This window comes from Triticum aestivum, chromosome 6A (genome assembly GCF_018294505.1).
Source record: "Triticum aestivum cultivar Chinese Spring chromosome 6A, IWGSC CS RefSeq v2.1, whole genome shotgun sequence".
Classification (NCBI taxonomy): Eukaryota; Viridiplantae; Streptophyta; class Magnoliopsida; order Poales; family Poaceae; genus Triticum; species Triticum aestivum.
Window position 1 is genome coordinate 514,238,710 of NC_057809.1, and position 25,711 is coordinate 514,264,420.

The following is a 25,711-nucleotide window of genomic DNA, read 5'->3' on the forward strand; positions in this document are numbered from 1 at the left end:
CACCCAAAACTTGAAAACTTCAATCACGCAAAACTTAACGGAACTTCGTGAGATAGGTTAGTATGATAAAGAGTAAACCACTCACTTTTGGTAATGCCAAAGACAAGATTCATAATTGTTCTCACAAAATGCCTACTATACCATATCATTCCCACAATTTATATTGAGTACTATAAGCCATAGAAACTAGAAAGCAAGCAAACTATGCATTGAAAACAGAATATGTCAAAAACAGAACAGTCTGTAGTAATCTGTACTCCAATCATACTTCTGCTAGTCCAAAAATTCTTAACAATTAGGAAAACCTAGAAACTTTGTATATTAATCTTCTTCAAAAAGAATCAGTATTTTATCATGCTTCTGTTAAAAATGAGAAGTATTTTCCTGAGCGCAAAAGTTTCTGTTTTTCAGCCAGATCAAATCAACTATCACCATAGACCATCCCAAAGGTCTTACTTGGCACTTTATTGAAACAAAAGCAATAAAACATGATTACTACAGTAGGTAAAAGTGTTGGGTTGTCTCCCATCAAGCGCTTTTCTTTAATGTCTTTTAGCTAGGCATGATGATTTCAATGATGCTCGCATAAAAGATAGGAATTGAAACATAAAGAGAGCATCATGAATCATAAGTTCCTCTCTCGTAATAATTTTTAGTAGCATCATGAATAGATTCATCAATATAACCATCACATAAAGCATTCTTTTCATGCTCCAAAAGCATAGAAAAATTATTATTCTCTGTATAAGCAATTTTATTCCCATTCACAATAGTGGAAGTATCATATGAAACTCGAATACTAAAAATTATTTCCACATTAAAAGAGTAATGTTCATTAAAAGGATGTTCAAAATTATGACAATAATTATCACTACTTTTTATAACATAAGTATCATCACAATAATCATCATAAGTAGCAACTCTGTTCTCATCATAGATGGGGTGCATGCAATCATCATAGTAAATTTGATAATTCGAAGTAGGGGGGCTAAAAATACCATTTTCATTAAGCATATCAGCCCCAAGCTTGGGACAAACATTAATTGCAGCAAATAGATTCTCAAACATGTCATTCTCATCAAACATAGCATCCCCAAGCTTGTGGCTTGGCATATCATAAGCATAATCACTCTCATCATTAAAAATATGAATAGCACCAATGGTATAACAATTGCTATCATCATAATTTCCCAAGTTGGTGCCAAAAAGATTTCCCAGATTATAAGAAGTATCATTATCTTCCCAATTATAATTATCACAACAAGCAATAGGCATAACAAAATCATCATCAAGTGCATCATCTTCCATAATTATTTTTGATTCATTTTCATGAGGCACAACAATAATAGGAGCAACATTAATTGGGAGAGATACCTTTTTACCTCTATTATTTATTCTTTTCTTCTTCTTCACCACCTCACGTATGGGTTTAATCAATTTTTTAGAGCTTCTTGTTGAAGAGATTGATTGGATAGGAGGCTCCTCCTCGTTACCTAATTCATCATAATAAATACTAGGAGGGTATTGGGAAATATTTTCCCTTTCATTAGTACTCTCTTCATATTCTATTTGTTTCTTGTCTTTAGATAGTTGGCAATATAAGGATTCTCAATGCAATTTACCAAACAAAACATATAAATTTCCTCTAGATCAAAATCAAGAAATCTCTTGAGATTAAATTTTGGAATACCCTCAGTTATACATTTCATTTCTTCATAACCCAAAAGAAGACTAAGCTCTTTATGATGCTCAAGGGCAATCAAGTTATCACAATTTTTGGACACGATTTGATCATGAAACAATTTGCATTGGAGATTTAAATGATCATGTTCATTGCAAAGTTCACAAGGATGGCGAGAAAAATTAAATCTTTCAGCACAATCATCTAGTCTCTCTTGCAACTTTTTCGTTTCTAAATATTTATGCTTCTTACAAAATCTATCCTCCCTTTTTCGTGTGCAATTGCACTCCCAATTCACACTGCAAAAATTGACATTCTTATAGGAGACATCATTATCATGACTAATGCAATCATCATTAACATCATGGATATTCAAAGAATTCATATTAGCAATATTGCAATCATGCCCATCATCCAACATTTTTATGCCATAAATTTTGTGGAATTCTTTTTCTAGCAATTGAACACAATTATCGGAATCCTTATTCTCAAGATAGACATTATAAAGATAAAGAACAACTTGAGGTAACCCAATCTCCATTTTTTTAGTTTTCTTTTATAAACCAAACTAGTGATAAACAAGAAACTAAAAGATTCGATTGCAAGATCTAAAGATATACCTTCAAGCACTCACCTCCCCGGCAATGGCGCCAGAAAAGAGCTTGATGTCTACTACACAACTTGTTCTTGTAGACTCGTGTTGGGCCTCCAAGCGTAGAGTTTTGTAGGACAGTAGCAATTTACGCTCAAGTGGATGACCTAAGGTTTATCAATCTGTGGGAGGCGTAGGATGAAGATGGTCTATCTCAAACAACCCTGCAACCAAATAATAAAAAGTCTCTTGTGTCCCCAACACACCAAATACAATGGTAAATTGTATAGGTGCACTAGTTCGGCGAAGAGATGGTGATACAAGTGTAGTAATGATAGTAGATATTGATTTTTGTAATAGGAACAATAAAAAACAACAAGGTAGCAAGTAGCAAAAGTGAGCACAAATGTTATTGCAATGCTTGAAAATGAGGCCTAGGGTCCGCACTTTCACTAGTGCAATCTCTCAACGATGCTACTATAATTGGATCATATAACCATCCCTCAACGTGCAACGAAGAATCACTCCAAAGTTCCTATCTAGCGGAGAAGATAAGAAGAAAACGTTTGTAGGGTACGAAACCACCTCAAAGCTATTATTTCCGATCGATCTATCCAAGAGTTCGTACTAAAATAACACCAAATAATTTCAGATTCATAATACTCAATCCAACACAAAGAACCTCAATAGTGCCCCATGATTTCTACCAGAGAAACAAAGACAAGAACGTGCATCAACCCCTATGCGTAGATTACCCCAATGTCACCTCAGGAATCCACGAGTTCAGTTCCAAAACATATACCAAGTGAATCAATATAATACCCCAATATCACCACGAGTATTCATATGCAAGACATATATCAAGTTCTCTCAAATCCATAAAAGTATTCAATCCGATAAAACGAAATCTCAAAGGGAAAACTCAATTCATCACAACAAGATAGAGGGGGTAAAACACCATATGATCCAACTATTTTGACAAAGCCCGCGATACATCAAGATCGTGCCATCTCAAGAACACGAGAGAGAGAGAGGGAGATTAAGCACATAGCTACTAGTACAAACTCTCAGCTCCATGGGTGGACTACTCCATCCTCATCGTGGTGGCCACCGGGATGATGAATACGGCCACCCGCGATGATTTCCCCCTCGGACAGAGTGGCGGAACTCGGTCTAGATTGGTTTCTTGTGGCTACAAAGGCTTGTGGCGGCGGAACTTCTGATCTAGGTTACCTGATATGTCCATTTTGCATCATGCTTTTATATTGATATTTGATGCATTATGGGCTGTTATTACACATTATATCACAATACTCATGCCTATTCTCTCTTTTTTACAAGGTTTACATGAAGAGGAAAAATGCCGGCAGCTGGAATTCTAGGCTGGAAAAAGAGCAAATATTAGAGACCTATTCTGCACAACTCCAGAAGTCCCGAAACTTCACTGAGCATATTTTTGGAATAAATAAAAAATATTGGGAGAAGAAAGTACCAGAGGCGGCCACCAGCCAGCCACAGGGGTGGAGGGCGCGCCCTACCTCCCTGGGCGCGCCCCCGACCTTGTGGGCCCCCTGGAAGGCCTCCGGTGCCCATCTTTGGCTATATGGCATATTTTACCCTGGAAAAAAATCAAGAAGAAGCTTTCGGGACGAAGCGCCACCGTCTCGAGGCGGAACTTGGGCAGAACCTGAGCTGTTCTGCCGGGGAAACATCCCTCCGGCGGGGTGAAACCGTCGCCATCGTCATCATCATCGATCCTCTCATCGAGAGGGGGTCAATCTCCATCAACATCTTCAGCAGCACCATCTCCTCTCAAACCCTAGTCCATCTCTTGTATTTGATCTTGGTCCCAAAACCTCAGATTGGTGCCTGTGGGTTGCTAGTAGTGTTGATTACTCCTTGTAGTTGATGCTAGTTGGTTTATCCGATGGAGGATTATATTTCCAGATCCTTAATGATAATTGATACTCCTTTGATTATGAATATGCTTTGTGAGTAGTTACGTTTGTTCCTGAGGACATGGGAGAAGTCTTTTCATAAGTAATCATGTGAATTTGGTATTCCTTTGATATTTTGATGAGATGTATGTTGTCTCTCCTCTAGTGGTGTTATGTGAACATCGACTACATGACACTTCACCATTATTTGGGCCTAGGGGAAGGCATTGGGAAGTAATAAGTAGATGATGGGTTGCTAGAGTTACAGGAGCTTAAACTCTAGTTTATGTTGCTTTGTAAGGGGCTAATTGGATCCATATGTTTCATGCTATGTGTCAGGGATATACCCCGCGGTATAAACAGCCGGATGTATGACCCGGCTAGAGCTTAGCGATTCACTGGCGACCCGCTTGGACCTGGCGGTTTATAATTGATTGGTAATCCAGCAGGCGGGTCAGAGGAGTGACAAGACCCGGTGGCCCAACGGGCGGTTTATGGAAGGCCGGTTTATGGTGGGCCGGTTTAAGAGGAAAGGCATGAAGAATATTATATTACAAGGTGTTGAAGACTCGGACTTGTATCCAGTTTGTATTAGAGATAGACTAGTCCTAATCCTAATAGGACTCCACATGTAACCGCCCCTTCAACTTATATAAGGAGGGGTAGGGCTCCCCAAAGAGGGACAAGCAAGAAGAAACAATCTTAGGGCTAGACACAAAGAGGAGAGCCGGTTTACGGCGACTCCCTCGTGATGATAATAAGACCTAGCCTCAAACAACATGTAGGGTTGTTACCGGATGATATATCCCGGGGCCCAAAGCTGTCTAAATCCCTGTCTTGTGTTGCATCACTCGATCCGCTCAACTCCTCTCAAGCTACCACATAGATGTGTTGGCCTCATGACTAAGTCCTCACGCTAGGACATCTGCCGTGACAATTTCACGACAGTTGGCGCCCACCGTGGGGCTTGCGCACAGTGGTGTTGAGTTCTTGGAGGGATTTCTTCAGGGATCAAGAAGCTCATGATTCGTCGGGTGAAAGAAGAGCCAACAAGAGCCAGCAAAATTCATTGTCTAATGATTGGATTCATGGTTAAACTTTGGAGCTGACAGATACAAGGTTGATCAGAGACAAAGAAATTTTAGGGTTTATGTGCGCCGCCCCGTGCGTGGCTCGGCGACTCGCCGAATCCGAAGACTGATCAATATGTGCTGCAGCAACGCGACGACGACGTCTACTTTAGTGAGTCATGTGTCCTGACCGATTCTTGGTTAATGCTGCTCGCTGAATAAACAAAAACAACAAACAGTGACAAGAGCGATTGATTGAATAACTGCTGCTGCTACGTTCAAGGAAATCACAGCCAAGTACTAATAGTTGCACATTGTATGAGATCTGTTTTGATTTTGGAGTAGTAGTGCTACTGCTATTACTAGCACGTGAGTTCTAATCAGAACAGGATCAACTTCTATTCATCACGTAAAGAGATTTGAAGCATTAAGGGAAGATTCCAGCGTGTCAAGCCACCTCCAAGTCGACCTGCCTTGTCGCTGCTGAAAAAGAAAAAAAAAGAAAAATACTACGACCCGGAGGGGAAGACAACCATGACTGGGAGACAACGGCCACGACTCGGATTCGCCGCGACGAGCCGCCGTGGGCTTCCTACGAGCCGACTTCTTGCTGTTCCTGTATCGCGGTGTCGCCCGGGCGTTTCCACCCCTACCGCGAGGCCGTCTGTATGAGTCGCTCCGTGCACCGGTCTAGTTCTCAGCCTCCGTCGCCACAGTATGAGCCAGGCATGCCTCTGCCGTCGCGGCCCTCCTCTTACTTCGAGCTCAACCCGGATTGTCGTGTCCCCGTTGTTGCCCCGACCTTGCTATTGCCTCCTCTGCTGTGAGACAGCCTTTAGTCATCGCCGGAGAGCCGTTGCCGTCCTCTACACCGCAGCCTACCTCCGCCACCCAGCTCCAGGTCGCCGCCGCGGGCCCGCTTCAGCCGCCACTTCCATCGACCTCGGCTAATCCACTGCCCGCTAGCCGGACTCTGTCTCCGCCTCAAAATTCCAGGCCAGCCTTGCCGTGTGTCGCTACCGCGCCGGGTCGCCGCTCCTGCCTCGAACCGCAGCTTCGGACGAGCGCTGATGAGCGCCTCGTGCCGCTACCTCTGTCGCCGCGTCTCCGCCTCCGCCATCATCTCATCCCTAAAGCACCGTGACTCGCCCCTGCTTTGTCAAGGCACCCCCTGCTGGTGTGATTTGATCTTACTGGTACAAAGCGAAAGAAAATTGGGGGATAATGGAGCACTTGGAGCAGTGCATGCGTGCATGTTGACTCAAAGACTAGTCTGCCAACAATAATGGGTAGGAGTCCCAGTGGGCAAGGAATTATGCGTTACCAGCATCTGCGCTCATCTGATAATTACCAGGTGCTATCTGTTCCATATATTTTATCAGCACGGGTTGAATTGTTTGAAAACGATTATTCTGATTTGTGATATTTTTTCGCAGGATCAATATTCATTACAAAGGTGTGCGTAAGGGACGCACGCTTACATCATTTTTGCGCTCGCAATTATCCATGACGTGCTGCCGGACGAATATGAGCGCAAGTCGTCGTCCCTGTGGCCCGGTTTACATACACTTGCCGGGACCGCGCCCACGATTAACTCACCGTCCGCGTGGTTTACCGCGCCCGCAATTAACTCGCCCGACCATATGGAGCATTACTATCATCTATCGTTCACAAACATCAGGTGATATCCATCTGAGTCTATTTATTTAACACATATTGTTTTTATCAGAGAACAATTACTTTTGGTCTGTATATTTTTATGTGCAGGACAATGATTTATTATAAAGATGGTGCCATGTTGTGCCGATGAAGTATGCGTTAAGCGTCGTCATGCGTCGGCATCCGCATCTGCTTGTTATTGAACGGGTGTGCGCAAGCCGCCACCTCTGCAGCTTAATCTACATCAACCCGCCGGAGCTGCGCTGAGCCGCCCATGCCGCTTGAGCCGCCGGGGTTATATTAAGTTGCCGGTCTGCCTGAGCCACTGAAGCTATATTGAGCCGCTGTTCTGCCTGAGCCACCTCTGTCGCGATGAACGGATCATCCGTCGTCCAAACAAATCAGGTGATACCATCCAAGTTTGATTTATTAGCACATGTTGTTTTTGTCAAAGAACGAGTTTATCTTTGCCTTGGTCTGCAATATTGTTTATGCAGGGCAATTATTTATGACAAAAGGTGATATTATACCGCGGAGATGGAGGCACGCCAACATCTTTTGGCCCAGGTGGTCGTCGTTATTCAACGAACAACCGCACCGGCTTACAGCGCTGTGGCCGTCTCTCGCGACCGCACCGGTTTACAATGCCGCGACCGACTCCCCCGTCCACACCGGTTTAAAACGCCATGGCCGAAAAATCTGTCAGCACCCGCGGTCGACTTGGCCGTGATTGTTTTCAGCTTCACCGTGGTAATCATCAACTCCGCGGTGAATAACTACTGGCATGACGTATCAGGTGAAATCCACCCAGCATATTCTTTATATTATATATTGCTTTCTTTAAAGGAGCAATTACTCCGGTTTGGAAGTTGTCCCATGCGGGATTCAAACCGGTCTATATCACGGTTAATTATGAAGAATGTCAAGCCAACTCCTCAAGTCGCCTTGAGACTCAGGGGTTATGATGCCATGGGTCAGTAAATATTGCCAGTTTAAAGGCCATCAGAAATTTTTTGGTTCAAAATAAAGATTCCGGTTTAAAATCCGGTTCAAGACACATCTCTCTCCCGCAAAGCTTTGAAGCACTCAAATCTGGTTCGAACATCCGGCTCAAGGTAAATTTGTCTCTACAAAGCTTTTAAGCTCTCAAATCCGGTTCAAACATCCGGTTCAAGGACAATCGGTCTCCCACAAAGTTTTGAAGCTTTCAAATCCGGTTTAAAGTTTCGGTTCAAAAAGAATTAATCTCTCACAAGATTCTAGTTCTCAGAAAAATTAAAGGTTGCCAAAGAGAACTTGCTGCCATGATGCACGGTTCAAACATGGGTGTCCTGCCTTATGGGCTCATCTTCATATGATTACTTGGGGGCTTCCTTTTCAAACATAGGTATATTCACCAAAGAGAACATGGCGTTACTACCCTCTTGATGCGGCTATCACGACAATATTATCATCAGGGGCCAAAGAGAGTTTGTCACACACCACAACTCAAACATAGGCACCGACGAGCACAGCTCAGAAATATATCACATGGGGGCTTCTGCTTGCAAAGCGGAATCTTGTCCATTAATCCGGCTATCACGCCACAACAAAGCTTGGGAGCTTCACACCCAAGGGGCCAAAGAGAGTCTTGTTGCTACGCACAACTCAAACATAGGCACCCATTGAGCACAACTCACAAAGTTACTTGGGGGATCTTTGTGTAAAGTAATAAAGAGTTTGAAAGGACCCTTGTAATTGGGTATCGACCCACGGCTTGGAAGCCTGGTGTATTCACATAAAACCCCGGGTTAACCTGCCTTCATCAAGTAAGCCACTCCTATCCAGGTAATCCTGGCATGACCCGCCGAACGTTTGACAAGTTACTCTTATACAGACCCTGAACTTGTCAAAGTTAAAATGATGATTGGTTAGTTGGAGGCCCATCTTAAAAGGCTTTGTCAAATGGTTTAACTCAGCGGCCTGGCAGCCCATGAAAAGCCTCGAGTTTGGGCCTGGCAGCCCTTGAAAAGCCTCGACTACAAGTTTTTTCATTTGCTTTTTGTCAAAGTTTCTTTTCCTTTGATAAGGTTTTAAGGTAAACCGGCGTCCATTAACCCGGCCAGACTATAAGTCATTTCATCAGTCCGGTGTTTCTTAACCCGGCACAAGCTTTCAACTATTAGTTGTTAGTACATACAAACTCAATTATAAACCGGAGTTTTCTTAGCCCGGTCTGGCGTTGACTATAAGTTGCCAGGATGATTATCCGGTGTTTATTACAGCCTGACACGGTTTTATTACAAACCGGCAAAATATGACGGGAGTTATCATACTCAAGATTTGGGTTATCACCCTAACTAAAAAAAAGTTGGTAAACCAACGATGTGATTCAATGTCACAGGTATGATCTATTTCATATTTGATTATTCTTAAGTGCAGCCTTGGTTATAAACCCGGGTTATATGTTGGGCATTATGACCCGTCCGACGGTAAACCACCAGGACACTTTAAACTTGTTGTATGCAGAAACAGGTTGAATAAAGCACAATTACAAATCACCGGTGTTTATTGACCCGTCCTGGCTTTGGACTATAAGTCGCCAGTATATATTTGGATTGCGCCATTGGAATTATGCGCTTATAAATCATTGTGTATATTATTCAAATAGCCAACATGGCTGGATTTTTATTATGGTTATCAATAACCAGTATTATGATTAAGGTTTTCAAAGTCGCTTTAGCGCAATGGCTATCATATTATCAATAGATATGATTTATTCTACAATTGAAGGAATAGTCTCGAGTTGCTACAGGCTTACGATCCGGCACTTAGGGGCTACATTATTTCAGTTGAAATTACATCAAATACACAAGTCTCATGTCGCTGCAAGCATGCACCATGACACTTGGGGGCTAATGCAAAGTCATTTTTTGCTGACCTTATTGAAGACCCGACTCATCACATTGTAATGAGCCGGCCCTTGGGGGATACCAATTGCTCCTATCAACAATTCAAGGTACACAAGTTTTATTCCATTATATTGCAGGGTCCACTACTCAGTTGGTAAAGCACAAAGCTCTTAACCTTGTGGACGTGGGTTCAAGCCCCATGATGGGGGTTACATCATATGACGTTATTTTCATTGAAGAATATATCAAAGTCCCAGCTCAATATTATCTTACTGAGCCGGCCCTTCGGGGCTACACGTTGCTGTTCAAAGTTTACAAGATTATATTTACAAAGTCCCTGCTCATTATTGCATAATGACCTGGCCCTTGGGGCTACATTGGTTGAAGTTTTTATGAGTATAAGGCAATTACATGTCCCAGGTTGCTGCAAGCATAACAACCCGGCACTTGGGGGCTACATATGTGGAATATACAGTTGTGACTAGTGACTGAGATGAACAATCTGGATTTCTTCAAGGTTGCAATATTTATATTGAAACAAGTCTTAAGCTATCATTATGTTCTCCTCTTAAGACTTGGGGGCTACAGGTAATATGCATATAAAGGAGGAACATCTTCAAATTCTCAGTTTTGGACAAATCAGGAAGATTAATTGGGTGACCCGGTATTGGCAACAATCATAACCCGACGTCTATAAGCGGTCATGACCCGGGATCATCAGTTTTTATAAATCGGCAATTTTGGCAATGATAAACCAGCAAGTTCTACATTTCAAACCGGCTGATATCAATTGAATATTTGAGGACTAATATTTTTGTCAAATCAGATTAAAGGCCGATTCAAATGGATTCTTTATTTACAAAATATCTTCTGCAAGCAAATTGATTGTGAAGCTGGTCTATTGACTCGGATTTTTCAGAAGGAAGAAATGACAAGGACTTTAAGGATGATCAAGTGCCGGTTTATAAGAATATTCAAATCGGAGCACAACCCGCCAAATTTGTTCTTGTGTTTATGTTGCAGATCAGTTTAACATGGATAAATCCAAATTAAACTAGGGGCTAATGTCGGGGATATACCCCGCGGTATAAACCGCCGGATGTATGACCCGGCTAGAGCTTGGCGATTCACTGGCGACCCGCTTGGACCTGGCGGTTTATGATTGATTGGTAATCCGGCAGGCGGGTCAGAGGAGCGACAAGACCCGGTGGCCCAACGGGTGGTTTATGGAAGGCCGGTTTATGGTGGGCTGGTTTAAGAGGAAAGGCGCGAAGAATGTTATCTTACAAGGTGTTGAAGACTCGGACTTGTATCCGGTTTGTATTAGAGATAGACTAGTCCTAATCCTAATAGGACTCCACATGTAACCCACCCTTCAACTTATATAAGGAGGGGTAGGGCTCCCCAAAGAGGGACAAGCAAGAAGAAACAATCTTAGGACTAGACACAAAGAGGAGAGCCGGTTTACGGCGACTCCCTCGTGATGATAATAGGACCTAGCCTCAAACAACATGTAGGGTTGTTACCGGATGATATTTCCCGGGGCCCGAAGCTGTCTAAATCCCTGTCTTGTGTTGCGTCACTCGATCCGCTCAACCCCTCTCAAGCTACCACATAGATGCGTTGGCCTCACGACTAAGTCCTCACGCTAGGACATCTGCCGTGACAATTCCACAACACTATGGTTAGGTTTACCTTAATACTTCTTTCGTAGTTGTGGATGCTTGAGAGAGGGGTTAATCATAAGTGCGAGGCTTGTCCAAGGAAGGGCAGCACCCAAGCACCGGTCCACTCACATATCAAATTATCAAAGTAACGAACGTGAATCATACGAGCATGATGAAAACTAGCTTGACAACAATTCCCATGTGTCCTCGGGAGTGCTTTGCTTTATATAAGAGTTTGTCCAGGCTTGTCCTTTGCTATAAAAAGGATTGGGCCACCTTGTTGCACCTTAGTTTATATATTTACTTGTTACCCATTACAATTTACCCTATCGTAAAACTACCTGTTACCGATAATTTCAGTGCTTGCAGAGAATACCTTGCTGAAAACCGTTTGTCATTTCCTTCTGCTCCTCGTTGGGTTTGACACTCTTACTTATCGAAAGGACTACGATAGATACCCTATACTTGTGGGTCATCAAGACTCTTTTCTGGCGCCATTGCCGGGGAGTGAAGCGCCTTTGGTAAGTGGAATTTGGTAAGGAAACATTTATATAGTGTGCTGAAATTTACTGTCACTTGTTACTATGGAAAATAATTCATTGAGGGGTTTGTTCGGGGTATCTTCACCTCGACCGGAACCACAATTAGTTTCTCCTCAACCTACTGCACCTACTGAAAATATTTATTATGAAATTCCTTTGGGTATGATAGAGAAACTGCTAGCTAATCCTTATGCAGGAGATGGAACATTACATCCCGATATGCACCTAATCTATGTGGATGAAGTTTGTGGATTATTTAAGCTTGCAGGTATGCCTGAGGATGTTTTCAATAAGAAGGTATTCCCTTTATATTTGAAGGGAAAGGCATTGACATGATATAGGCTATTGGATGATATTGGATCATGGAACTACAACCGATCGAAATTGGAATTTCATCAGAAGTTTTATCCTATGCATCCGGTTCATCGTGATCGGAGTTATATATATATAATGTTTGGTCTCGTGAAGGAGAAAGTATCGCTCAAGCTTGGGGGAGGCTTAAGTCAATGTTATATTCATGCCTCAATCATGAGCTCTCAAGAGAAATTATTATTCAAAAAAATTATGCTCGACTTTCTCATAATGATCAATCCATGCTTGATACTTCTTGTATTGGTTCCTATATGAAGAAGGATATTGAATTCAAATGGGATTTATTGGAAATAATTAAACGCAACTCTTAAGATTGGGATCTCAATGAAGGCAAGGAGTCAGGTATAAACCTTAAGTTTGATTATGTTAAATCTTTTATGGATACCGATGCTTTTCATGATTTTAGCACTAAATATGGACTTGACTCTGAGATAGTAGCTTCTTTTTGTGAATCTTTTGCTACTCATGTTGATCTCCCTAAGGATAAGTGGTTTAAATATAATCCTCCCATTGAAGTTAAAGTTGTTGAACCTGTTAAAGTTGAAGAAGAAACTATTACTTATAATGTTGATCCTATTGTTCCTACTGCTTATATTGAGAAACCACCTTTTCCTGTTAGAATAAAGGATCATGCTAAAGCTTCAATTGTGGTTCATAAGAGTTATACTAAAACACCTACACTCTCTGAGAAAATTAAAGTTGAACCTAGTATTGCTATGGTTAAAGATCTCTTGGTCGATAATATTGATGGGCATGCTATTTATTTCTGTGATGAAGCGGCTAGAATTGCTAAACCTGATATGAAAGATAAACATAGACTTGTTGTTGGCATGCTTGTTGTTTCTATTAAAATTGGAGTGTGGACCAACCTGTGGTTGGATGGTTAGAGGGACCGTGGTATCCCCAGCCCACCAGGGTTCAAATCCTGGTGCTCGCATTTATTCCTGGATTTATTTTAGGATTTCCGGCGATGCGCATTCAGTGGGAGGAGACGTTCCCGTCGACGACGTGGTGCCTAAGGTGACTTCGTAAATTTCAAGATGATATGCCGGCTCAGTCTTTTGGAGGTACTCATAGGGGTAGGGTGTGCGTGTGTGCATTCATAGGGGTGAATGTATGTGCATGAATATGAGCGCTTGTGTCTGTACTGATTTTCCAAAAAGAGTCTTGTGTGGGAAAATTAAATATCCTACTGATTTTCTTGTTCTTGGTTCCCCACAAGATAATTTTTGTCCCATTATATTTGGTAGACCCTTCTTGAATACTGTTAATGCTAAGATAGTGCAGCGACCTGACCCGAATGGATCACGTCTACTGTGCTACGGTGTCATCCCTGGATCAGTAATGCTGACACCACATAGTACATCGAGGTTTTATAACAGAGTTGCAATCACACACTTATTACATCGATGGCTCAAAAAGAACTTATTACAATAAAAATGGCTTAAGGCCATCTAATAACGATAACAGCGGAAGACTCGGAAGATAAATGGGTCCATCAACTCCAACGACATCACTGAGTATAGAACCACGACCTAAAACACCTCAATCGTAGTCTGAAAAGTCTGCAACATGAGAAGTTGCAGCCCGAAAACGGTTCAGCACATGGAATATGCTGGCAAAGTAACACATAGAGAGTAATGGAATGAAACAGCTATACTATATGCATGTTTGGCTGGTGGAAAGCTCTATGGTTAAAGTTTTGCGTAAAGCCAATTTTTTTCCTACTGCAAAGGAATAAATTTATTTAACTATCATGGTGGTTGTGAAACATTGAGAATGGTTGACAGCACTCTCAAACCCAATTAAAAATAATTAAAACCCAACAACATTAATTAGAAGTAACATGTTGAGATTCACAATGATATTCAAGTACTAGATACTCAAGTTGTCCATAACCGGGGACACGGCTAATCATGATTAGTTTGTACACTCTGCAGAGGTTTGCGCACTTCTCCCCACAAGACTCGATCGCCTCCGTTTGGTTTTCTCGCACTACATGGTGTTTGAGAAACGGATGACCAAGACACAGTCTTTCAGAAGCGCTAGCACCTTACATGTGGGGTAGACCGTACCACCTATAACCCCTACATCTGCTAGTCCACCCCGTAAGAGTTCGCACAACTTAGTCAACTATGCCAGAGCCCATAATGGCATGTGGCTGCACACGAAAGTTTCTAGCATGAAAGATCTTATGATCCCTTTGAGCCTGGGTGGCGGTCCAAAAAAAACAGGCAAGTCCTGATAGACATCAGGTGCCTCAATCCACCCAGATGTGTGTTTAAGTTGCCACCTTAGATAAACCATTAAAAATTAATAAACTCACATCTGTCATGGATATCACTCACCCAATCCACGTCTACTAGCATAGCATGGCGTAATAAGCAAACGTAGAAGTAACTCCCAAGGGTTTGATAATAATACAGGTAATAGGTACTACCTCATCTACTTCCCATCCCACAATTTAATTAGATCCTAATCATGCAGTGTGAGAGGATTGATCTAATGCAATAAAACATGGGTTGTATAAAAGGTATGATCAAAGTGTTACTTGCCTTGCTGATGATCCGTGAGACCTAGGGTTTCGAAGTAACAAGCGGCGCAATCCGGGTGATCTATCGCAGACAAACAACAAGCATACAATAAGTACTCATCTAATGCACAGGTAAAACTCGAACGAGAGAACGAACCAGAAAGTTCAATTTAAGAACTCCGGTTGCAAAGAAAGAAAGAACTGAACAGACGACGGAAAAACAAACGGCGGAAGAAAACAACTCGGTTCTAGCAAGTTGAAACTAGGTCAAATTTTACCGGGGCAAAAACTTGTTTAAGTTGGTTAGACGGAACGGCGGTTTCGCAATGAAACTCCAGGCGCTTGAATCACCTGATTCCGATGAACGAGCGAGAAGAAAGACTAGAACGAAGATCGGATCTGAGATCGCGATCGCGGAATAAATCCGACGAAAAGAAAGAAAAACGGTTAACGAACGGGCGTCGTTAACCTAGAAGAATCCGGTGATCACGTTCGTTAGGACGAACGGTCCAGCGAACGGTCCAAGGCAACTAAATCGGAAAAGAAAACGAATCCGATCTAGGGTTTCGGAGAAGAAAACCGAACGAAAAACCGATCTAGAAAACCGGAACGGATTAGAGAAGAAAAGAATCGGAACGATTAGAAGAAAACGATCCGAGAAAAAGAGACGCGGGGCAACCTCGGCGAGGTCTCCGGCGAGGGGCTCCGGCGGCGGCGGCGTAGGGCGGCGGCGTGGGCAAGGTGCGGCGGCGGCGCGGGTGTGGTGGTGCGGCGGGGTGGCGCGGGTGGCAAGGTGCGCGGGCGGCGGCTTAGGGCGCGGGGTGCGGTGGAGTGCTTGGGGTTGAGAGAGGCTTGGAATTTGATGTGTTTAGAGGAGGGGGTGCTTGGGTATTTATATTGGGGAGGGGAGGGGTTTACTTGGGGTAGAGGGCAAGGAATTAGACTAGGAATAGGAATCCTAGATGAAAAAGAAAAACGGAACTAGGAAAAAGCTAGCCTAGAGTCCATCTAGGACTCGGCTAAAGAAGCAAGAGGCGAGGCGGCTGCCTCCTGCGCCTGGCGCACGTGCACGCAGGGGCTGGGGCGCAGCGGCGGCTGGCTGGCTGGGCCTTGGCCCAGCTGGCCGGCGCTGCTCTTTTTTTTGTTTTTTTTATAAATAGTTTCCGCGTGCAGAGAAAAAAAAAACAAAAAGAGATCTAAACGAACTCCGAAAAATCTAAAGTAAATTTTCCCCGACTCCTAAAAATGAGCCGAACAAAATGAACTTTTCTCCGGACCTAAAATGCAATTTTTGAAAACGCGCATTTTTCCCTATCCAAATAAAATGCGAATAAACACCGGCAAAACCAAAATTGATCTATTTATTAAATCTTCATTTTTCCTAAATTTGGGAAAGTCATATTATTCCCTCTCTCATATATTTTGACACCGGAAAAATAATTGAAGATAAAATAAATAAATCAAATGATCCTCTTTTCAAAATTTGAGAGAACTCAAATATGAAAATAACGAAATCTCCAACTCTCTCCGTGGGTCCTTGAGTTGCGTGAAATTTCTAGGATCGGCCAAAATGCAAGAAAATATGATATGCATGATGATCTATGTATAACATTCCAAATTGAAAATTTGGGATGTTACAAACCTACCCCCCTTAAGATGAATCTCGCCCTCGAGATTCGGGTTGGCTAGAAAATAGGTGAGGGTGGTCCTTGAGCAAATCTTCTTCTCTCTCCCAGGTGGCTTCATCCTCTGAGTGGTGGTTCCACTGAACTTTGCAAAACTTGATAACCTTGCTGCGAGTAACTCTGCTGGCAATCTCGAGAATCTTGACTGGCTTCTCCTCATATGTTAAGTCATCCTTCAACTAAATCACTTCGAGTGGCACGGTATCTCTTAGCGGTATATCCGCCATCTCGGCGTGACATTTCTTTAGCTGAGAAACATGGAATACATCATGAACTCCTGACAGTCCCTCTGGTAATTCCAACTTATATGCGACTTCTCCCATACGTTTCAAGATCTTAAACGGTCCAACGAAATGCGGTGCTAACTTTCCCTTAACTCCAAAGCGCTTAACTCCTCGAAGTGGGGATACTCGGAGATAAACTCTGTCTCCGGTTTCGTAAACTGTCTCCTTGCATTTAGAATCTGCGTAGCTCTTCTGCCTGGACTGGGCTACCTTGAGCCTATCGCGAATCAACTTAACTTTCCGTTCAGACTCCTTAATCAAATATGGTCCAAAGAATTGACGGTCTCCAACTTCGTAACTGTTGTCATGGAACAAAACTGTTATCTGATACGATACTCCTCGGAACTCCATGCAAAAAAATGATCCTAGTCATGTATATCTTCGCCAACTTAGCACTGGTGTACGTGGTCTTGACTGGAATAAAATGTGCTACCTTCGTCAAACGATCAACTACTACCCATATCGAGTCATAGCCTGCCTTTGTCCTGGGTAGTCCTGTGATAAAATCCATGCCTATCTTATCCCACTTCCATTCGGGTATCGACAATGGTTGCAACAATCCTGCTGGCTTCTGATGTTCTGCCTTTACTCTCTGGCACACATCACAAACTGCTACATATGCTGCAATGTCCTTCTTCATTCCGGTCCACCAGAATGTTTCCTTTAAATCCAAATACATCTTGGTATTCCCTGGGTGAATCGAATACGGTGAATCATGTGCCTCTTGCAGAATCAACTTCCTGATCTCCGGGTCATTGGGCACATAAACACGGTCCTCAAACCATAAGGTATCGTGCTCATCCTCACGAAATCCCTTAGCTTTTCATTTGCTAAGTTTCTCCTTTATAGCAGCAATCTCTTTGTCAGATTTCTGAGCTTCTCTGATCTTATCCATCAATGTTGACTGAATCTCCAATGCTGTTACATAGCCTATCCGAACTATTTCCAAACATAGTTCACGAAGGTTTTCTGCTAACTCCTTTGGTACTTCTCTCGTCATTAACGTATTGACATGGCTCTTACGGCTCAATGCGTCAGCTACTACATTAGCTTTTCTGGGATGGTAATGCAATCTCATGTCATAATCCTTGATGAGCTCCAACCATCTCCTTTGTTGGAGGTTCAACTCCTTCTGAGTGAAAATGTACTTCAAACTCTTGTGATCCGTGTACACCTCACAATGATTTCCAATGAGGAAATGTCTCCATGTCTTCAATGCATGCACTACGGCTGCTAACTCCAAATCATGCGTGGCATAATTCAACTCATGAGGCTTCAGTTGTCGTGAAGCATACGAAACAACTCTTCCTTCCTGCATAAGCACTGCTCCAAGTCCTCGACGTGAAGCGTCGGAATACACCTCATAATCCTTGGTTTGATCTAGCAATATCAACACTAGTGAGGTAACCAAGCGTTTCTTCAACTCCTGGAAACTAGCCTCACACTCCTCAGTCCATTTGAACTTAGTATCCTTCTTCAACAATTCAGTCATAGGCTTTGCAATCTTTGAAAAGTTCTCAATGAATCTCTAGTAGTATCCTGCGAGTCCAAGAAAACTCCGGATTTCTCCAACTGTCGTTGGTGATTCCCATTCGGTTATGGTCTCAACCTTTGTGGGGTCAACTGCTATACCTTCTCCGGATATAACATGTCCGAGGAATCCAACTTCCTTTAACCAAAACTCACATTTGCTGAATTTGGCGTATAACTGATGTTCTCTTAGTTTCTCCAAAACCAAACGCAAATGTTCCTTATGCTCCTCTTCATCCTTTGAATAAACTAGGATGTCATCAATGAACAACTTATCCAAAAACTCCATAAACACTTTGTTCATCAGGTTCATAAAATAGGCCGGTGCATTAGCCAATCCAAATGACATAACGGTATACTCATACAGTCCATATCTTGTGGTGAATGCTGTCTTAGGTATGTCCTGCTCTCGAATCTTCAATTGATGGTACCCTGATCGCAAATCGATCTTGGAAAATACTTTAGCTCCTTGCAACCGATCAAACAGATCATTGATCATTGGCAGTGGGTACTTGTTCTTGATGGTTACTTCATTCAATCCCCGATAATCTACAACCATCCTTAATGATCCATCCTTCTTTTCCACTAGAAGTATGGGTGATCCCCAAGGCGAAGAACTTGGGCGAATGTAACCTTTTTCCAATAACTCCTTAATTTGATTCTTAATTTCTACCAAATCCTTTGTTGGCATTCGGTACGGTCGCTTCGATATTGGGCCTGTGCCTGGCAATAACTCAATCAAAAACTCAATGTCTCTATCCGGTGGCATGCCTGGTAATTCCTCAGGAAATACATCAGGAAAATCCTTTACCACTGGTACTTCCTCCTGCACGACTCCTGTTAGGCAATTCACTTGTGTCCTTTTTGGTACATGCCGGGATACATACTTGATCCTTCTTCCTTCTGGTGTGGTAAGCAAAATTGACTTACTAGCACACTCAATATTCCCTTCATACTTTGATAACCAATCCATGCCTAATATCACATCCAATCCTTGAGATTCCAATACTATTAGGTCTGAGGGAAACACATAGTTACCAATCCTTAATGGTAACCGATCACACCATCGTCTGGCCATAAACTCCGCTCCTGGTGAGCTTACTAACATGGGTGACCTAAGGGCTTGGGTTGGCAGGCATCTGAGGGTTTAGAAGAGACGAGATTTAAGAATAGAGGGGGTCTAAAGGGAAAACACTACCCATATGCACATGAGCAAAAGCACACAAAATCACTTCAATCAATCAAACAAGGGCTTACAACGATCTAAATCTATTGCAAAAGTGCTCGACTATTGTTTACATGGGGGAATACTACTACTATCTGGTGGTCATCTAGAAATTTGAACCGGTGGAAGACTCCATGATATCTGCTCCAGCTTCGTCTTCAAAGCCGGGTTCACTTGGATCCGAATCGATGTCGTCGATGATGATATAGTCGTCCGGACATGCGACGTACTCGTCGTCCTCCTGGGATGCTAACTTCCTCTTGAGTTCTTCAATCTCCTGCTTAAGATTGCAATTGTGCCTTGCCAGAGCTACGATCTCGTCCATGTAGTCCTTGCGTGTAGACTTCAGTTCTCCTTCTAGCTCGATGATCCTTGCCTTCGCATTCTTCAACTCTATCATGTCATTGCACATCTGGTTCTCGTGGCGTCGAATGTGCTGGTTTAACTCCTGGATGAAAGATGCAATGGATCTATCCTTCTTGGTGCTGACTAACTCCCATTGTTCATCCCGGCGTCCGCAAATCTAGTAGATAGTGTCCTTGAGGTCTTCTTGGTAAACTTCTCCAATGCGTCCTATGGTGATATGAGCTGCCATGCTCTTTCCTAGACTCCAGGTTGGTGCATTGAAAACACTATCTATGGGCTTCGTGATTGGCGCGAATGTCCTTCCTGGAACGTGAGCTTGAATCTTCCAGTGCTCCTCTTCAGGCAGAGTGGCGTTGAAGGTTCCCGTGAAGCTTGGTAATCCAATGTTCAGGTACTTGGTGACTTCCTTCAGGTGAAATCCAAAAGGTGTGCCTTCATCCGGTTAAGCGTACTTAATCTTCGCGTTCGTCATCCTAATAGGGTAGAAAAGATGAGGAGTTAGAAAATGAGGAGAGAATAGTGATCTATGGCTTTAACTTAGTGGTCGTGTCCTACAGTCAGCGTGTGCTCTGATACCATCTCTGTAGCGACCTGACCCGAATGGATCACGTCTACTGTGCTACGGTGTCATCCCTGGATCAGTAATGCTGACACCACACAGTACATCGAGGTTTTATAACAGAGTTGCAATCACACACTTATTACATCGATGGCTCAAAAAGAACTTATTACAGTAAAAATGGCTTAAGGCCATCTAATAACGATAACAGCGGAAGACTCGGAAGATAAATGGGTCCATCAACTCTAACGGCATCACTGAGTATAGAACCACGATCTAAAACACCTCAATCATCGTATGAAAAGTCTGCAACATGAGAAGTTGCAGCCCGAAAACGGGTCAGCACATGGAATATGCTGGCAAAGTAACACATAGAGAGTAATGGAATGAAACAGCTATACTATATGCATGTTTGGCTGGTGGAAAGCTCTATGGTTACAGTTTTGCGTAAAGCCAATTTTTTCCTACTGCAAAGGAATAAATTTATTTAACTATCATGGTGGTTGTGAAACATTGAGAATGGTTAACAGCATTCTCAATCCCAATTAAAAATAATTAAAACCCAACAATATTAATTAGAAGTAACATGTTGAGATTCACAATGATATTCAAGTACTAGATACTCAAGTTGTCCATAACCCGGGACACGGCTAATCATGATTAGTTTGTACACTCTGCAGAGGTTTGCGCACTTTTCCCCACAAGACTCGATCGCCTCCGTTTGGTTTTCTCGCACTACATGGTGTTTGAGAAACGGATGACCGAGACACAGTCTTTCAGAAGCGCTAGCACCTTACATGTGGGGTAGACCGTACCACCTATAACCACTACATCTGCTAGTCCACCCCGTAAGAGTTCGCACAACTTAGTCAACTATGCCAGAGCCCATAATGGCATGTGGCTGCACACGAAAGTTTCTAGCATGAAAGATCTTATGATCCCTTTGAGCCTGGGTGGCGGTCCAAAAAAAACAGGCAAGTCTTGATAGACATCAGGTGCCTCAATCCACCCAGATGTGTGTTTAAGTTGCCGCCTTAGATAAACCATTAAAAATTAATAAACTCACATCTGTCATGGATATCACTCACCCAATCCACGTCTACTAGCATAGCATGGCGTAATAAGCAAACGTAGAAGTAACTCCCAAGGGTTTGATAATAATACAGGTAATAGGTACTACCTCATCTACTTCCCATCCCACAATTTAATTAGATCCTAATCATGTAGTGTGAGAGGATTGATCTAATGCAATAAAACATGGGTTGTATAAAAGGTATGATCAAAGTGTTACTTGCCTTGCTGATGATCCGCGAGACCTAGGGTTTCGAAGTAACAAGCCGCGCAATCCGGGTGATCTATCACAGACAAACAACAAGCATACAATAAGTACTCATCTAATGCACAGGTAAAACTCGAACGAGAGAACGAACCAGAAAGTTCAATTTAAGAACTCCGGTTGCAAAGAAAGAAAGAACCAAACAGACGACGGAAAAACAAACGGCGGAAGAAAACAACTCGGTTCTAGCAAGTTGAAACTAGGTCAAATTTTACCGGGGCAAAAACTTGTTTAAGTTGGTTAGACGGAACGACGGTTTCGCAATGAAACTCCAGGCGCTTGAATCACCTGATTCCGATAAACAAGCGAGAAGAAAGACTAGAACAAAGATCGGATCTGAGATCGCGATCGCGGAATAAATCCGACGAAAAGAAAGAAAAACGGTTAACGAACGGGCGTCGTTAACCTAGAAGAATCCGGTGATCACGTTCGTTAGGACGAACGGTCCGGCGAATGGTCCAAGGCAACTAAATCGGAAAAGAAAACGAATCCGATCTAGGGTTTCGGAGAAGAAAACCGAACGAAAAACCGATCTAGAAAACCGGAACGGGTTAGAGAAGAAAATAATCGGAACGATTAGAAGAAAACGATCCGAGAAAAAGAGACGCGGGGCAACCTCGGCGAGGTCTCCGGTGAGGGGCTCCGCGCGGCGGCGGCGTAGGGCGGCGGCGTGGGCAAGGTGCGGCGGCGGCGCGGGTGTGGTGGTGCGGCGGGGTGGCGCGGGTGGCAAGGTGCGCGGGCGGCGGCTTAGGGCGCGGGGTGCGGTGGAGTGCTTGGGGTTGAGAGAGGCTTGGAATTTGATGTGTTTAGAGGAGGGGGTGCTTGGGTATTTATATTGGGGAGGGGAGGGGTTTACTTGGGGTAGAGGGCAAGGAATTAGACTAGGAATAGGAATCCTAGATGAAAAAGAAAAACGGAACTAGGAAAAAGCTAGCCTAGAGTCCATCTAGGACTCGGCTAAAGAAGCAAGAGGCGAGGCGGCTGCCTCCTGCGCCTGGCGCACGCGCACGCAGGGGCTGGGGCGCAGCGGCGGCTGGCTGGCTGGGCCTTGGCCCGGCCGGCCGGCGCTGCTCTTTTTTTTGTTTTTTTATAAATAGTTTCCGCGCGCAGAGAAAAAAAACAAAAAGAGATCTAAACGAACTCCGAAAAATCTAAAGTAAATTTTCCCCGACTCCTAAAAATGAGCCGAACAAAATGAACTTTTCTCCGGACCTAAAATGCAATTTTTGAAAATGCGCATTTTTCCCTATCCAAATAAAATGCGAATAAACACCGGCAAAACCAAAATTGATCTATTTATTAAATCTTCATTTTTTCCTAAATTTGGGAAAGTCATATTATTCCCTCTCTCATATATTTTGACACCGGAAAAATAATTGAAGATAAAATAAATAAATCAAATGATCCTCTTTTCAAAATTTGAGAGAACTCAAATATGAAAATAACGAAATCTCCAACTCTCTCCGTGGGTCCTTGAGTTGCGTGAAATTTCTAGGATCGGCCAAAATGCAAGAAAATATGATATGCATGATGATCTATGTATAACATTCCAAATTGAAAATTTGGGATGTTACAGATAGACTGTGAGAAAGATATTGTTACTGTTGGTTTATGGGATATGTCTCATGATTTTAATTTCTCTAAATTTCGTAGACAACCCCATGATAAAGAATTGCCTAGTAAAGATGAAACTATTGTTCTTGCTTCTATTGCCGTACCTCCTGCTGATCCTTTAGAACGATATTTGTTAGACCATGGAAATGATATGTTTATGAATGAAAGAAGATAAATAGATGAAGTATTCTTTAATCAGGGACCTATTCTGAAAAACAATTTGCCTTTTGAAATCCTTGGAGATCCTTCTCCACCTAAGGGTGATCCCGTGTTTGAGCTTAAACCATTACCTGATACTCTGAAATATGCTTATCTTGATGAGAAGAAGATATACCCTATTATTATTAGTGCTAACCTTTCAGAGCATGAAGAAAATAAATTATTGAAAACTCTGAAGAAGCACCCTGCCGCTATTGGATATACTCTTGATGATCTTAAGGGCATTAGTCCCACTCTATGTCAGCACAAAATTAAACTGGAGAAAGATACTAAACCAGTTGTTGATCGTCAACGACAGTTAAATCCCAAGATGAAAGAAGTGGTAAGAAATGAAATACTAAAGCTTCTGGAGGCAGGTATTATTTATCCTAGTGCTGATAGTTAATGGGTAAGTCCTGTTCATTGTGTCCCTACAAATGGAGATATTACTGTTGTTCCTAATGATAAGAATGAATTGATTCCTCAAAGAATTGTTACAAGTTATAGAATGGTAATTGATTTCCGCAAATTAAATAAAGCTACTAGAAAAGATCATTACCCTCAACCTTTTATTGATCAAATTCTAGAAAGATTATCCAAGCATACACATTTTTGCTTTCTAGATGGTTATTCAGGTTTCTCTCAAATACCTGTGTCAAAAGAGAATCAAGAGAAAACCACTTTTACCTACCCTTTCGGTACCTTTGCTTATAGACGTATGCCTTTTGGTTTATGCAATGCACCTGCTACCTTTCAAATATGTATGACTTCTATATTCTCTGACTTTTGTGAAAAGATTGTTGAGGTTTTCATGGATGATTTCTCTGTTTACGAAACTTCTTTTGATGATTGCTTAAGGAACCTTGATCGAGTTTTGCAGAGATGTGAAGAAACTAATCCTGTCTTGAATTGGGGGAAGTGCCATTTATGGTTAATGAAAGTATTGTCTTGGGGCATAAAATTTCTGAAAGAGGTATTGAAGTTGATAAAGCTAAAGTAGATGCCATTGAAAAGATGTCGTGTCATAAAAATATCAAAGGTATAAGAAGTTTTCTTGGTCATGCTGGTTTCTATAGGAGGTTTATTAAAGACTTCTCTAAAACTTCTAGGCCTCTCACTAATATCTTACAAAAAGATGTTCCTTTTGTTTTTGATGATGATTGTGTAGAAGCATTTGAAATACTTAAGAAAGCCTTGATTTCTGCACCTGTTGTTCAGCCACCTAATTGGAATTTACCCTTTGAAATTATGTGTGATGCTAGTATTATGCTGTTGGTGCTGTTCTAGGACAAAGATTTGTTAAGAAATTAAATGTTATTCAGTATGCTAGTAAGACTCTAGACAGTGCCTAGAGAAATTATGCTACCACTGAAAATAATTTTTAGCAGTTGTATTTGCATGTGATAAGTTCAGACCTTATATTGTTGATTCCAAAGTAAATGTTCACACTGATCATGCTGCTATTAAATATTTTATGGAAAATAAATATGCTAAACCTAGACTCATTAGATGGGTTCTCTTGCTACAAGAATTTGATTTGCATATTATTGACAGGAAGGGAGCTGAGAACCCCGTTGCAGACAACTTGTCTAGGTTAGAAAATGTTCTTGATGACCCACTGCCTATTGATGATAGCTTTCCTGATGAACAATTAAATGTCATAAATGCTTCTCCTAGTACTCCATGGTATTTGATTATGCTAATTACATTGTTGCTAAATTTATACCACCTAGTTTCACATACCAGCAAAAGAAAAAAATTATATGATTTAAGACATTACTTTTGGGATGACCCACACCTTTATAAAGAAGGAGTAGATGGTGTTATTAGACGTTTTGTACCTGAGCATGAACAGGAACAGATCCTACGCAAGTGCCACTCTGAGTCTTACAGAGGACACCACGCTGGAGATAGAACTGCGCATAAGGTAGTGCAATATGGTTTCTATTGGCCCACTCTCTTTAAGGATG